General features: G+C 37.8%; 1 protein-coding gene across 1 annotated transcript in view; it reads left to right on the top strand.

Annotated features, from left to right (window-relative positions):
• pycr1a (pyrroline-5-carboxylate reductase 1a) overlaps nt 1-14,092 on the top strand; it is a 173,983-nt gene that overhangs the window by 44,382 nt on the left and 115,509 nt on the right. The gene's annotated exons all lie outside the window — the stretch shown is intronic.

Here is a 14,092-nt window from a genome sequence, read left to right as displayed (position 1 = left end):
GCCTCTTTTAGCCTGACTAAACTTTACATTCATTTTAAAGGGCTGTCTGCTCCATTATTTCATGGGAAATATTTATTTAACATTGTCTTTTTTCAAATGGTCTTTTGTCATTCTAATACTTCACACACAGTTGTAATAATTATATCTCATTATTTACTTCAAATACGTCAGATAATTTTATCTAGTTTCATTCGAAATACTTAGATAACTGTTGTAGAAGCCTGTCCAGAAATTTTGAAGAAGTTTTAAAAGCTTGATGTTTGAAGGTTTTCAGTTTAAAGTTTAGAGTAGTTTTAAAGCTTAAAGTCTGAAAGTTTTGAAGGCAATACAGTCTATCAGAAAAATGATAGACAGATAGACATTGCTAACATGTTTTAAGATGTTCGTAACATGTTTTTACACATTGTTAGCGTGTTTTAGCATGTTTCTACCATGAATTAGCACATTGCTAGCATGATTTAACATGCTGCCAACACATTTTAACACATGCTAGCATAAATTAGAGGGTTAGTTCACCCAACAATGAAAAATTATCCCATGATTTACTCACCCTCAAGCCATAGGTGTATATGACTATCTTCTTTCAGACAAACACAATTGGAGATATATTAAAAATATCCTGCCTCTTCCAAGCTTTATAATGGGAGTGAATGGTACCTGAGATTTTGAAGTCCAAAAAAGCGCATCCATCCATCATAAAAAATAATCCCCACAGCTCCAGTGGGTTAATAAATGCTTGCTGAAGCGAAGCGATGGGTTTATGTAAGATAAATATCCGTATGTCCATATCTATAAATTTATAAACTACAATCACTGGCTTCCGGTAATGTCCGTTTGCAAGTCTAGTGGAAGAGTGACCTCTGACCTCTGATCTTGGACTCCGAATTGAACATATGAGTTCACTCTTCAGGGCACTGGAAATGTACGCTGTACATGTGAATAAATGAAAAAGACTGAAATAGCACATTGTCTAGGAAAACTTTACTGTGTAAGTTATATTGGTTGCACTTTATTTTACAGTATGTGCACTTATTTACTCACAGTTCAAGAAAGTACTGGGTAATTTAAGGTAACTACATGGGTTAAGGTTAGGTTTAGGGGTAGGTTCAGGGTTAATACCTAGTTATTAACCAGTTTTATTGTGATTACTATAATAAGTATAAAGTACTTAGATAGTACTTATAAACCCAATTCCAAAAAAGTTGGGACACTGTACAAATTGTGAATAAAAAAGGAATGCAATAATTTACAAATCTCATAAACTTATATTTTATTCACAATAGAATATAGATAACATATCAAATGTTGAAAGTGAGACATTTTGAAATGTCATGCCAAATATTGGCTCATTTTGGATTTCATGAGAGCTACACATTCCAAAAAAGTTGGGACAGGTAGCAATAAGAGGCCGGAAAAGTTAAATGCACATATAAGGAACAGCTGGAGGACCAATTTGCAACTTATTAGGTCAATTGGCAACATGATTGGGTATAAAAAGAGCCTCTCAGAGTGGCAGTGTCTCTCAGAAGTCAGGATGGGCAGAGGATCACCAATTCCCCCAAAGCTGCGGCGAAAAATAGTGGAGCAATATCAGAAGGGAGTTTCTCAGAGAAAAATTGCAAAGAGTTTGAAGTTATCATCACCCACAGTGCATAATATCATCCAAAGATTCAGAGAATCTGGAACAATCTCTGTGCGTAAGGGTCAAGGCCGGAAAACCATACTGGATGCTTGTGATCTTTGGGCCCTTAGACGGCACTGCATCACATACAGGAATGCTACTGTAATGGAAGTCACAACATGGGCTCAGGAATACTTCCAGAAAACACTGTCGGTGAACACAATCCACCGTGCCATTCGCCGTTGCCGGCTAAAACTCTATAGGTCAAAAAAGAAGCCATATCTAAACATGATCCAGAAGCGCAGGCGTTTTCTCTGGGCCAAGGCTTATTTAAAATGGACTGTGGCAAAGTGGAAAACTGTTCTGTGGTCAGATGAATCAAAATTTGAAGTTCTTTTTGGAAAACTGGGACGCCATGTCATCCGGACTAAAGAGGACAAGGACAACCCAAGTTGTTATCAGCGCTCAGTTCAGAAGCCTGCATCTCTGATGGTATGGGGTTGCATGAGTGCATGTGGCATGGGCAGCTTACACATCTGGAAAGGCACCATCAATGCTGAAAGGTATATCCAAGTTCTAGAACAACATATGCTCCCATCCAGACGTCGTCTCTTTCAGGGAAGACCTTGCATTTTCCAACATGACAATGCCAGACCACATACTGCATCAATTACAACATCATGGCTGCGTAGAAGAAGGATCCGGGTACTGAAATGGCCAGCCTGCAGTCCAGATCTTTCACCCATAGAAAACATTTGGCGCATCATAAAGAGGAAGATGCGACAAAGAAGACCTAAGACAGTTGAGCAACTAGAAGCCTGTATTAGACAAGAATGGGACAACATTCCTATTCCTAAACTTGAGCAACTTGTCTCCTCAGTCCCCAGACGTTTTCAGACTGTTATAAAAGAAGAGGGGATGCCACACAATGGTAAACATGGCCTTGTCCCAACTTTTTTGAGATGTGTTGATGCCATGAAATTTAAAATCAACTTATTTTTCCCTTAAAATGATACATTTTCTCAGTTTAAACATTTGATATGTCATCTATGTTGTATTCTGAATAAAATATTGAAATTTGAAACTTCCACATCATTGCATTCCTTTTTTATTCACAATTTGTACAGTGTCCCAACTTTTTTGGAATCGGGTTTGTACCACTGAAGCAGTGTTAAAGTTAATGAGATAATTAAGTGATTAATTAAGTGACGATTGAGCATTAGTGATGAACACTTGCAGTTAACAAGCAGAACCACTTAAGAAAAGTGGAACAACAAGAACAGAAAAAAGAGAAGAGGTGAGTAGAAGCAAGAACTACAACTTACTTCCAGCCACAGCCTTAGATTAAATCAACTGATGATAAAAGACATAAAAAAATGTGTCCCAATTCGCATACTTATGCACAGTTCCTTGACTTTTTGTAGTATAAATAGTGAAAGTAGTGTGTTCACACTGAAAATTCCAAATAGAAAAGGTGCACTTTAAATACCCAGACGATGCACTTAATTAACCGAAAAAAGAAGTGTGCACTATTTGACACTTTATGCACTCCACTGTCGCAGCTTTAAATATGTATCGGAGGGGGAAGGGCATCAGACTTCGATGTTGATTGACAAAATAACCTTATACAATTCATACACTACACAGTTGAGTATAGAATGTATAAGTACAGAGTGTATAAATGCATAGTGTAGAGCATTACTAGCTTCACTTATTACACTGTAAAAAAAAAAAAAAAAGTTGCGTTTACGTAGAATATTAAGTATTTTTAATTTGACAAGTTTATTTGGAATGTCTTTATGGAAGTAATGTGAACTTACTTTTTTGGGTTTTCAGTACCAAAGATTAGTGTAAAAAAAAAATTGTTGCACTGACTCAGTTAACTTGTATTTACTTAGAATATTAAGTATTTTCAAATTGACAAATTAAGTTATTTGAACTTACAAATTTTAGTTGGAATTATTTTGTAATAATAATAATAAAAATTTGTTACATTTATATTGCACTTTTCTGGGTACTCAAAGCGCTCTACATATGGCAGGGGGGAATCTTCTCAAACACCACCAATGTGCAGCATCCACCTGGATGATGCAACTGTAGCCATATTGTTCCAGAACGCCCAACACTCACCAATGGACCCTTTTCACAGACTGTGATGACGCGTTTTAACGGTCATCAGCATCGTACATCTTGCAAAGTTTTTTATATTTTCATTGTTTTTTTTTTAAATGTATGTACATTTATAACACTATACTTATTATTATTATATTACCTTTTCATAAAATTACAAAAAACTAGTTAACGCTGCTGTGAGGGTGTTTCTAATACAGCAGCTATGGGAGTGGCAGTAAAAATGACATCTTTCTCTCTTCTGATGGCTGTTATCAATCACTCTCTTTTCTCTCATTCACCGCCATAGAATTTTACCCAACTATGACGACTTCCGCTTCAACAAACCCGGATATGTGAAAAGGGTCTATAAACACAAACACAAATTAAGATATTTTGATGAAATCCGAGAGCTCTCTGATCCCTCCATAGACAGCAGTTTAATTTCCACTTTCAAGGCCCAGAAAGGTACTAAAAACATTGTTAAAATAGTCCATGTGACTACAGTGGTTCAACCTTAATTTTATTAAGTGACAAGAACAATTTTTTTGTGCACAAAAAACAAAACAAAATATGACTTTATTCAACAATTTCGTCTCCACCCTGTCATTCTACTATGCTGTTTACGTCGTACACACAGTGCAGCACTTCCAGGACATATGTCAGAATGCCGAGAATATTGGCCAAAGCTGTACACGTGAGCAGCACGACTCATGCGTGTGATGCTGACGCAGGAGCCGGCCAATATTGAGCCGCCGTTCTGACGTAGAACCTGGAAGAGTTAACCCTTTAAGTTTTCAATATCAAAGTTCATGTTCATTAGTTTTTCTCTGGCTGCTATATTTGAGTACATCTATGACAAAGGTTTCTAAAAATATGGCTTCTTATAAAAAAGTGTTCCTCTGGCTCAATTTACCCCAGGTTAGGGGTAAGTTGAGCCAAGTCACTAGGCGGGTGTAAACTGACCATCTAACTGAATCTGAATCAAACCCATGTGAAATTTTAAAGATAATGTACCTATTTTAAAAACTAATTTAATAATCAAATTTCCTTTTACAAATATTATTTGTAAAAATATTTTACAATATTTATTTTTTAAAGCTAAATTGAACAACATAAAACCAACCAAATTAAGTTGAAATTTCAGTATCTTTAATTGTTTGCATTTCTGAAACAATATGTTGAACATCAAACTTGTAACCTTCCCATAAACAGACTAAACAGAGAGTTTGTTGAGTAAAATTAAATAAAAACTAAATAAGAATGAATAAATGTCACTGAAACTAATAAACATTTTAGTCAAAAGGTTCTTGACATGGTAGTTTTTCTGCAACGTCGACCATGTTAGGCCATTAGAGACTACAGGTGGAAAGATATATATGATTAAACATCCTCTGGTTCGTATCAGAGAAGGATTTGGTGTACTTGTACACTGTTCCTATCAAATAAACTCAAAAATAAAGATAAACTAAACCAGCTGCGTAATATTACATTGAAATGACACCAGTTTATACTTCAGATTTAACTTAAATTCATTGCCTTATGGTGGGGTAAGTTAAAACGCTGGCTCAATTTACCCCACAGCATTTGGCTCACTTTGCCCCATAGCTGCCATTTTAGGAAAAGCTACCTAGCTTACCAATTCAGAATAATATTTAGCTAAATGACTTGCATGGTTTTATAAATCACCAATATGCATCATAAATAGTTTTAGACCTGGACAAATTTGCTTTGATGAAACAGCCATTACATCTGTTATGTTAAAATTTTACTTTGACAAGCCAAAAACAGTTTTTTAAAGTAAATAAGCGACTTCCACTCCTCCATGTGCTTCTCCTTTTCACAGTCTGGCAGAAATGGTAATGTATTTGAGTTGATGTTACAATACCTGATGGCCACTAGATGGCACTCCCGTGCTGTTGGTTGTTGTTGTTGCAGCGTGCCGAGTAAACCAGTGCAAAGCAGTGCAGTCATGTCTCCTGTTCTTTCCGTGCATTCTCTGAAACGGAACAGAATATAACGTGTTATTATAGCAAATTGATGCAGACATAACACAAATTGGCAACGAGTACAAAGTTCCCACAGCCAACATCGAGCCGTCGGTCAAGAGGAAAAGATGGCTACGATTATCGGACATGTCGAGCCGTTCGACGAGGCTAGAGAGCAATGGACTACATACGTAGAACGTTTTGAACACTTTGTGGAGGCTAATGGCATTAGCGAAGAGAAAAGAGTGTCCGTTTTTCTCAGTGTAATGGGGACATCGACTTACGGACTTTTACGCAGTCTCATTGCACCAATTAAGCTCGGGACTATGGAATATGATGAGATTGTGAACGCACTCCAAGCACATTTTACCCCCAGACCCATTGTGATTGCAGAGAGGTTCAAATTTCACAAACGATATCAAGCAGAGGGGGAAAGTGTCGCACAATATATGTGGCGGTGTTAAAGAAACTGACGGAGCACTGTGAGTTTGGCGACAATTTAAATGACGCACTGCGAGACAGATTCGTGTGTGGCCTGAGTAGCGAGTCAATTCAGAGGAAACTATTGACTGAATCCGTGCTCACGTATCAAAAGGAAGAGACAAATTCGGACAAGGATGCTGAACTGACACTACACAAAGTCACAGCAACACTGCACAATTCTTCACGGGTGAACATAATGAAAAGTGAAACTGATTCAGTGTCATCTGTAATAAAAGTGCAACCAAAAATTGAGGGGTTGCCAATTGACATGGAAGTGGACACTGGGGCGGCGGTCTCTGTTATCTCTAGCGAACTGTACAGAGATAAACTGAGCCATGTTCGACTACGCCAGACAACCGTTGTTCTCAAGACGTATACAGGTGAAGTAATCTTGCCAGAAGGTGTCATTAAGGTGCGTGTCAAGCTAAACAGACAAAGCGTATGCTTACCCTTGTATGTTGTTACAGGAAACGCAGCTTCTCTGTTGGGACGAGAATGGCTTCGCAAAATTTGTCTAGACTGGCGTGAGATCAAAACTGTAAGACCAGTGCATCATGCTAATGAAGGGACATTGGACAGTCTTCTAAAAAAGAATGCCAAAGTATTCAGAGAAGATCTAGGGACATTCAATGGGTATACTGCTACCTTAAACCTGAAACCGGGAACCCAACCGAGATTTTTCCAAGCACGAGTGGTACCATATGCCATCAGACCCAAGGTGGAGGAAGAAACTGATCGCCTGCTGAAACAAGGAATCATTTCACCTGTGTGATTCAGTGAATGGGCAACCCCGATTGTGCCTGTAATCAGAAAGGGTGGCAATGTTAGGATCTGTGGTGACTTCAAAATAACTGTGAACCCAGCTTTGTGTGCAGAACATTATCCATTACCCCGAATAGAAGATCTATTTGCTTCACTGGCTGGGGGACAAAGATTTAGCAAACTAGACCTTTCACATGCTTACCTACAGATTCCTGTGCATGAAGATTCACGTAAATATCTTACCATCACGACCCACAAAGGGATGTTTGTATACAACAGGTTACCCTTCGGCATTACTTCAGCTCCATCGATATTTCAATGAGTCATGGAACAAGTGTTACAAGGGCTGTCATTCGTACATTGTTTTTTAGACGATATCCTGGTCACAGGAAAAGACAATGCTCATCATTTGTCTAACCTGGAGGCTGTGTTGAGTCGGCTGGAGAAATTCGGACTTCGGGTTAAAAGAGAGAAGAGTGAGTTTTTCAAAACTTCATTGGAGTATTTAGGACATGTGATTGATGCATCAGGGCTTCACAAGTCCCCAGACAAACACCAGCCCGTTAATGTTAACCAACTCTGATCCTTCCTGGGACTGGTTAATTATTATGCAAGATTTGTGCCAAATCTGGCTACAGTTCTTCACCCCCTGAATGCAATGCTACACAAAGATGCAAAATGGAAGTGGTCTCTAGAGTGTGAGAAAGCTTTTCAAAATGCTAAAATGCAGCTGTTAACACCCAATGTACTCACACACTATAATCCAAGATTCCCAGTTCTTTTGGCTTGTGATGCTTCACCCTACGGGGTGGGAGCTGTGCTTTCACACATGATGCCAGATGGGCATGAAAGACCTATTGCCTCCGCGTCCCGAACCCTGAGTAAATCCGAGCAAAACTACACGCAACTAGAATGGGAGGCACTAGGGATAATTTTTGGAGTAAGGAAGTTTCATACTTATCTATATGGATGTCACTTCACATTAATAACAGACCATCGTCCTCCTACCACCATACTCCATCCTAACAAAGCAACTCCATCCATGGCTGCTGCAAGACTTCAGAGGTGGGCTCTTCTGCTGGCTGCACACAACTACACAATTCAATATAGAAGTGCTAATGACCATGGAAACGCTGATGGGTTATCGCGATTGCCACTGCCTGTACAGCACATAGACAGGAGAGATGCAGTGGACACTTACCTCATAAAAAAAATGGATGCACTTCCAGTGTGTAGCAGTGATATCAGGAAAGACACCAAAGCAGATCCGATCCTCTGTCGTGTGAAGGAGATGGTAGCCACTGGATTATTTCCATCTACCAAAGACTCAGAAAATGTACTAAAACCATATCTCACGAGGAAGGAGGAACTCTCACTGATGCAGGACTGTCTGATGTGGGGACAGCGGGTTATTGTCCCATCGAATCTGAGACAACGAGTTTTGGAAGATTTACACACAGGACATCCAGGTGTAGTAAAAATGAAGGCTTTAGCACGTAGCTACATCTGGTGGCCAAATATTGACTCTCAAATTGAAGAAAAATCAAAGACCTGCATGTCATGTCAACAAAATCAAAAATCTCCATGTCTCTCGCCTTTACATCCCTGGGCATGGCCAGAAGCTCCTTGGCAGCGGATTCATGTCGATTTTGCTGGACCATTTGAAGGACGAATGTTTCTGGTAGTTGTTGACGCACACTCAAAATGGCCAGAAGTTCATGTGATGGATTCGACAACTTCCTCCAAGACGATTCAAGTTCTGCGTGGTCTATTCAGTCGTTACGGTATACCTGAAACCCTAGTTAGCGACAATGGCCCAATTTACTTCAGAGGAGTTTGGATGTTTTCTAAAAACAAATGGTGTTAAACACGTACGCTCTGCACCATTCCACCCAGCCACCAACGGTCTAGCCGAGCGTTTTATACAGACTTTTAAACATTCACTGAAAGCATCCAAAGAACCAGTACCATTACAGCAGAGATTAGACTCTTTCTTGCTACAGTACAGGAATACCCCACATAGCACAACAAAAGAAACACCTGCTATGTTCTTCTTACATCACAGATTGAGGGCACGGCTGGATCTACTGAAACCAAGTGTGAAAAGGACCATGGAGCAGGCACAAAAAGTTCAATGTTCTTACCGTTTCCTCCATGCAAAACACAGAGACTTCCATGTGGGTGATTCGGTGCTGTTCAGAGATTATTGACGGGAGAGGAGAAGTGGAAATCCGGTACTGTTTCTTCTCAGTCAGGACCAGTGTCCTACACGGATCAGGTGGACAGTTCACAAAGCTGGAAAAGACATGCAGATCAAATGTTGGACTGTCATCCAGAAATTACAAAAAACACAGGAACGCTACAAGCAGAGAACAGTACATCACAAACACTGGATGATAAGGGACAAGAACTGCCTTTAACATCTAATGACACCGAACCAAATGCTCTAGACCAGCATGTAACTAAGCTTGTTGAACCAGCTATTGCTTCTTCCCCAAATGTGAGAAGATTTCCTGTTAGAATCCGTAAAGTGTTTGAATGTTATATGCAAAGTTGAATGTGTTTAGTGTTTCATACTTTTGGAGTGAGTAGTTAAGTTGACATGTGAATAAGTGTGATATTGCTTAAGGGTGGAATACTAATTGTTGGCCCCTAACTGTTATTCCCTAATTTGAATTGATGTTTTTATGTTAAAAAGAAAAAAAAAAAAAAAAAAACATGGGGTAGACTGATTTAAGGAGGGAAGAGATGTAATGTATTTGAGTTGATGTTACAATACCTGATGGCCACTAGATGGCACTCCCGTGCTGTTGGTTGTTGTTGTTGCAGTGTGCCGAGTAAACCAGTCCAAACAGTGCAGTCATGTCTCCTGTTCTTTCCGTGCATTCTCTGAAACGGAACAGAATATAACTTGTTATTATAGCATATTGATGCAGCACGTTTGACTGACAATCAAAATGGCGCTATCATTCCATGTGAGCTCCAACGTCTGCATGTTACAGCGCGCATGCTCTAACCACCAAACCAACATGTGTGCTTGTAAACTTGCATGTGCATATCCAGTCAACAGTTCAAATTAAGTTGGTCAGACCATTTTTGAAACAACTTATTTCCACTTATTAAGTGTTTTTTTTTATTTATTTATTTTTTTATTGTCCAGTTAACTAATAGAAAATAGTTATTAAAACTTTTTGCAAGTTGGATTTTTTGCAGTGTATATGATAAGATCAGTGTTGGACTATGGTAGTATAGTGTATATATCAGCAGCAATATCTCTTTTAAAAAAATTGGATGTTATTCAGACACAGGCACTTTGAGTATGCAGCGAGGCTTTTAAAACTACACCAGTTGTGGCATTGCAAATAGAAATGGGAGAAATGCCACAGGATATAAGAAGGATGCAAATGATAGCTAACTATTGGGCTAATTTGGAAGGACACAATGATGGTCACCCTACAAAAGGGGTGTTAAAAGTGTGTTGGGAATATGGAAAATGTAAAAAAGATAACTTTGGACGAATAGGAAATGAAATAGTAAAAGTGATTGGGGTGCAAGATATGAGGATTAGCCCTACACTGGTATACCCGGCAATGGCTCCATGGAATATGATATGTCGTAAGTAGATTGGAAGTAGATTGGAAATTGTTAAAGATAAAACAAGAAGCAAATATTGATTTGGTAGATGCTTTTAACGTCCATATAATGGAAAAATATAAAGATGTTATGCAGATTTATACTAATGGAACAAAGAAACCAGAGGCAGGAGTGACAGGATTTGTGTGGTAATTCCAAAGAAAGGAATAGAAATTAATAGAAGGACTTCAAATAACCTAGGAGTATATACAGTAGAGATGGTAGCAATTTTGATTGCTCTGAGATGGGTGGAAAAATCAAAAATAGACAAAGTTGTCATTTGTTCAGACTCTTCATCAGCCCTGGTAAGCTTAAGATCATTTCAGTCCAAAAGTCGACAAGGTATATTATTTGGAGTACTTCAATCTGTAACAAGGATAATAAAACAAGGAGGTCAGGTTAAATTCATGTGGGTACCAGCTCACGTGGGAGTGAAGAGAAATGAGAGAGCTGATGAGGTGGCAAAAAAGGCATTAATAAAAACTAATGTTGAGATGCAAATGCGAATTAGTAAAGTAGAGATGAAATGTATAATCTGGGAAAAAATTAAACAAATGTGGCAAGATAGGTGAGATGGAGAGGAGAAGGGGAGACATTTATATCATATCCAAAAGAATATCAAAGTAAACAGAGTAGGCTGTGGAGACAGAAGAGAGGAAGTAGTATTGACAAGGTTAACGTTGATACATTGTGCTTTAAATAAATCATTAAAAATGGTAGGGAAGCATCAGTCAGGCTTGTGTGAGGAGTGTCAAGAAGAGGAGTCAGTAGAACATGTAATTTTGAATTGCAGGAAATATGGGATACAGTGAGAGATAATGAGAGATAACCTTAATAAATTAGGAGTAGAGTTAAATTTAAAGGCAGTGCTGGAGATGAGAACGAGAATGGAGGTCAGAGAACTGATAAACTTTTTGAGGGAAATGTTGTTTTTTTTTTTCTCCTCTCTCCCCTATATCCCCTTCCCTCACCTAAGGAAAGTTAAATTGTAAACCTGGAATCTGATCCACACTCTGGAGTAGAAGGTGGTGGTAATGCACCAAAAGCTGGATGCCAATCGCATTAAAAAAGAAGAAGAATTTCGGACTTAGTGTGCAAAGACCTTAAAACTGAACATATGGAGCTGGGTAAGTGATGCAAACTCCAAAATATATTTGTTCACAAATCATGCACTATGGTACAAAGTGCTTTGAGGTCATAACATTATTGTGCAAGGGGCCACGTGAAAACAAGTCTTTATTAATCCATAATCTGGCACTGTAATCATAACTGTGTGTGAAAACGATTAAAAGTGCTTGCTGTTTTACTGCCTCTAGTGTTCATTTCTGTTAGAAACTGCAGTGTACGTATTGGTACGTATTTTGTGTTTTGCAAAAATGTTGACACAGGTACATTTTTCCAATGAGCCTGTGTTGTTTTTATAGTGTATGACAAGTTTTTATAATGCAATAAAATGTTTTCTCACTTGCAGATCAATACATATGCATTTGCATCCACTAATCTTTCTACTGACTAGTGCTGTCTACTAGACAATTCATAATAATTCATGATGTCAGCAGTAGGATTATATAAAAAATATAAGATAAAATTATTAAATATCGATCAGTACTTTTTTACTTTTAATATTTAAGTACATTAAAAATCAAGTACCTGTACTTTTACTTGAGTAAAATTGAAAAGGAGTACTAATACTTTTACTGGAGTAATATTTTATGAGGGTATCTGTACTTTTACTCAAGTACTCAATTTGTGTACTTTGTCCTTCGTACTGCTCTACAGAAAGGTTGTGCTTGATTTGGAAAGGGATGCAGTGAGCAGAAATCTGCCAGCATTTATAATTGTATGAGACAATGTGGTAAATACACACAGGGTAATAGACTAACAAAACACAGGTGCAAACAATCGGGAGCTGATGAGGGGAACAGAAAACCAGAATTGAGTACAAACTAAAAGTTCACAATAAAACAAGGGCAGAAAATACACAGATGCATTACAGGTTGATTTCGGTGCACAGTCACACTGCCCCAACGCTGGCCAGGGACCTCCAAAAATATGTATTTCCTATATGTTATTTTTTCCTAAATCTGTTAGAACACAGGATGCAGTCAGTAGTAGAATTACTAATTTGTTAAGTTTATAAAAATGTGAGAATAAGAATTGCATTATTGTCAATGAAAATTTTAGCTCCAGCAGTTTCTTAGACTTCTGACAACAGGTTTTTCTCCCCCAGTCTTCTCTTAGTTATGCAAAATAGTGCATGTAAGAACAAGTAACTCTGGGCTACAAGTCAGTTTGACAGTTATGACAATTCTGTCATCATTTACTTTTATCTTCTTTTACCTTTGTGTCGTTCCAAACCTAAATCTTTTTTTTTTTTTTTTTTTTTACACAGAAGAAATAAATGCACATGTACCTTTGGAACAGTACTTAAGACACTAACAGTTTACTGGTGGTAGACAATTAAGGTCACAGTTATAAAGTGGTCTTTCTTCTGACTCTGAAAAACACCAGGAGAAAGATACACTCTCAGAAAAAATATGTGCAAAAATTAAAATTGCACTTAAAATAAAAATGAAACTTTTTTAATGTATTTACTGTATATTTATTATTATTATTATTATTATTATTATTATTATTATTATCAAAGTTACAATGTGCAACTCATGGGGGCAGTATATTCCTCACAGATATGTTTGCACAAAAGCAAAAGGACAAAAGTGGTTTACAACCTTTTTGACTCCATCATCAGCACGTTTTGTGGAAGTACTTACTAAAACAATAATAATCTCAATAAAACTATAATAATTAGAAAAAAGAAAAAAAAAAAAAAAAAAACACCATAGAGCTGTCACTCATCCTGTAGTGATAGATCTCTACACAGTCTATATATGTGACCCGTGAGTCATGTGCTTTGGTCATTCAGGTTCAGGGAAGATCTTGCCCTTAAGTGAGACACTTTAAGCCCACATTGCTTCAGGGAAATCAACACTGTTATAATCCATGATGCTGTCATGGTGATGGCATTGAATGAAAGCTATGAATGGCAGTGTATGAACAAACAAATTCCACTAGCCCTGGTCGTATGGCGATATGAAATATTTAATGTAAATAAAGATATGTTCTAACCAAAGCAACTGGGAAAAAAAGAGTTTGTTTGTTTACAGCTGTCACATTTAGAGTTTGTTTTTCATCAGTTTTCATGTTTTTCCCTGTTTTCAGTTAATTAGTCAGTTTTAGTTTAGAACAGTTTCAGTTGTCCTTGTGTGCCTGCCTGTTTGTCTCTTTAGTTACAGACTAATTAGTGTCTTCAGTTCAGGTGTTTATTGTTAACTAGTCTCATTTGCTCCCTTGTTTGCTGTGTATTTAAGCCCTTAGTTTCAGTCCGTACTTTATATAGCTTTGTTAATGTTACGTGGTGTTAGTAGTTCGATTTCCTGGTTATTTTTCCTGTTCCTTGTTCAGATCACTCCATTAAAGGTTCTTAAAGATATCTCCT

The sequence above is a fragment of the Ctenopharyngodon idella genome, chromosome 3, assembly GCF_019924925.1.
Source record: "Ctenopharyngodon idella isolate HZGC_01 chromosome 3, HZGC01, whole genome shotgun sequence".
Classification (NCBI taxonomy): domain Eukaryota; kingdom Metazoa; phylum Chordata; class Actinopteri; order Cypriniformes; family Xenocyprididae; genus Ctenopharyngodon; species Ctenopharyngodon idella.
The sequence above is the reverse complement of the archived record's forward strand: the minus strand, read 5'-3'. Positions and strand labels throughout refer to the sequence as shown.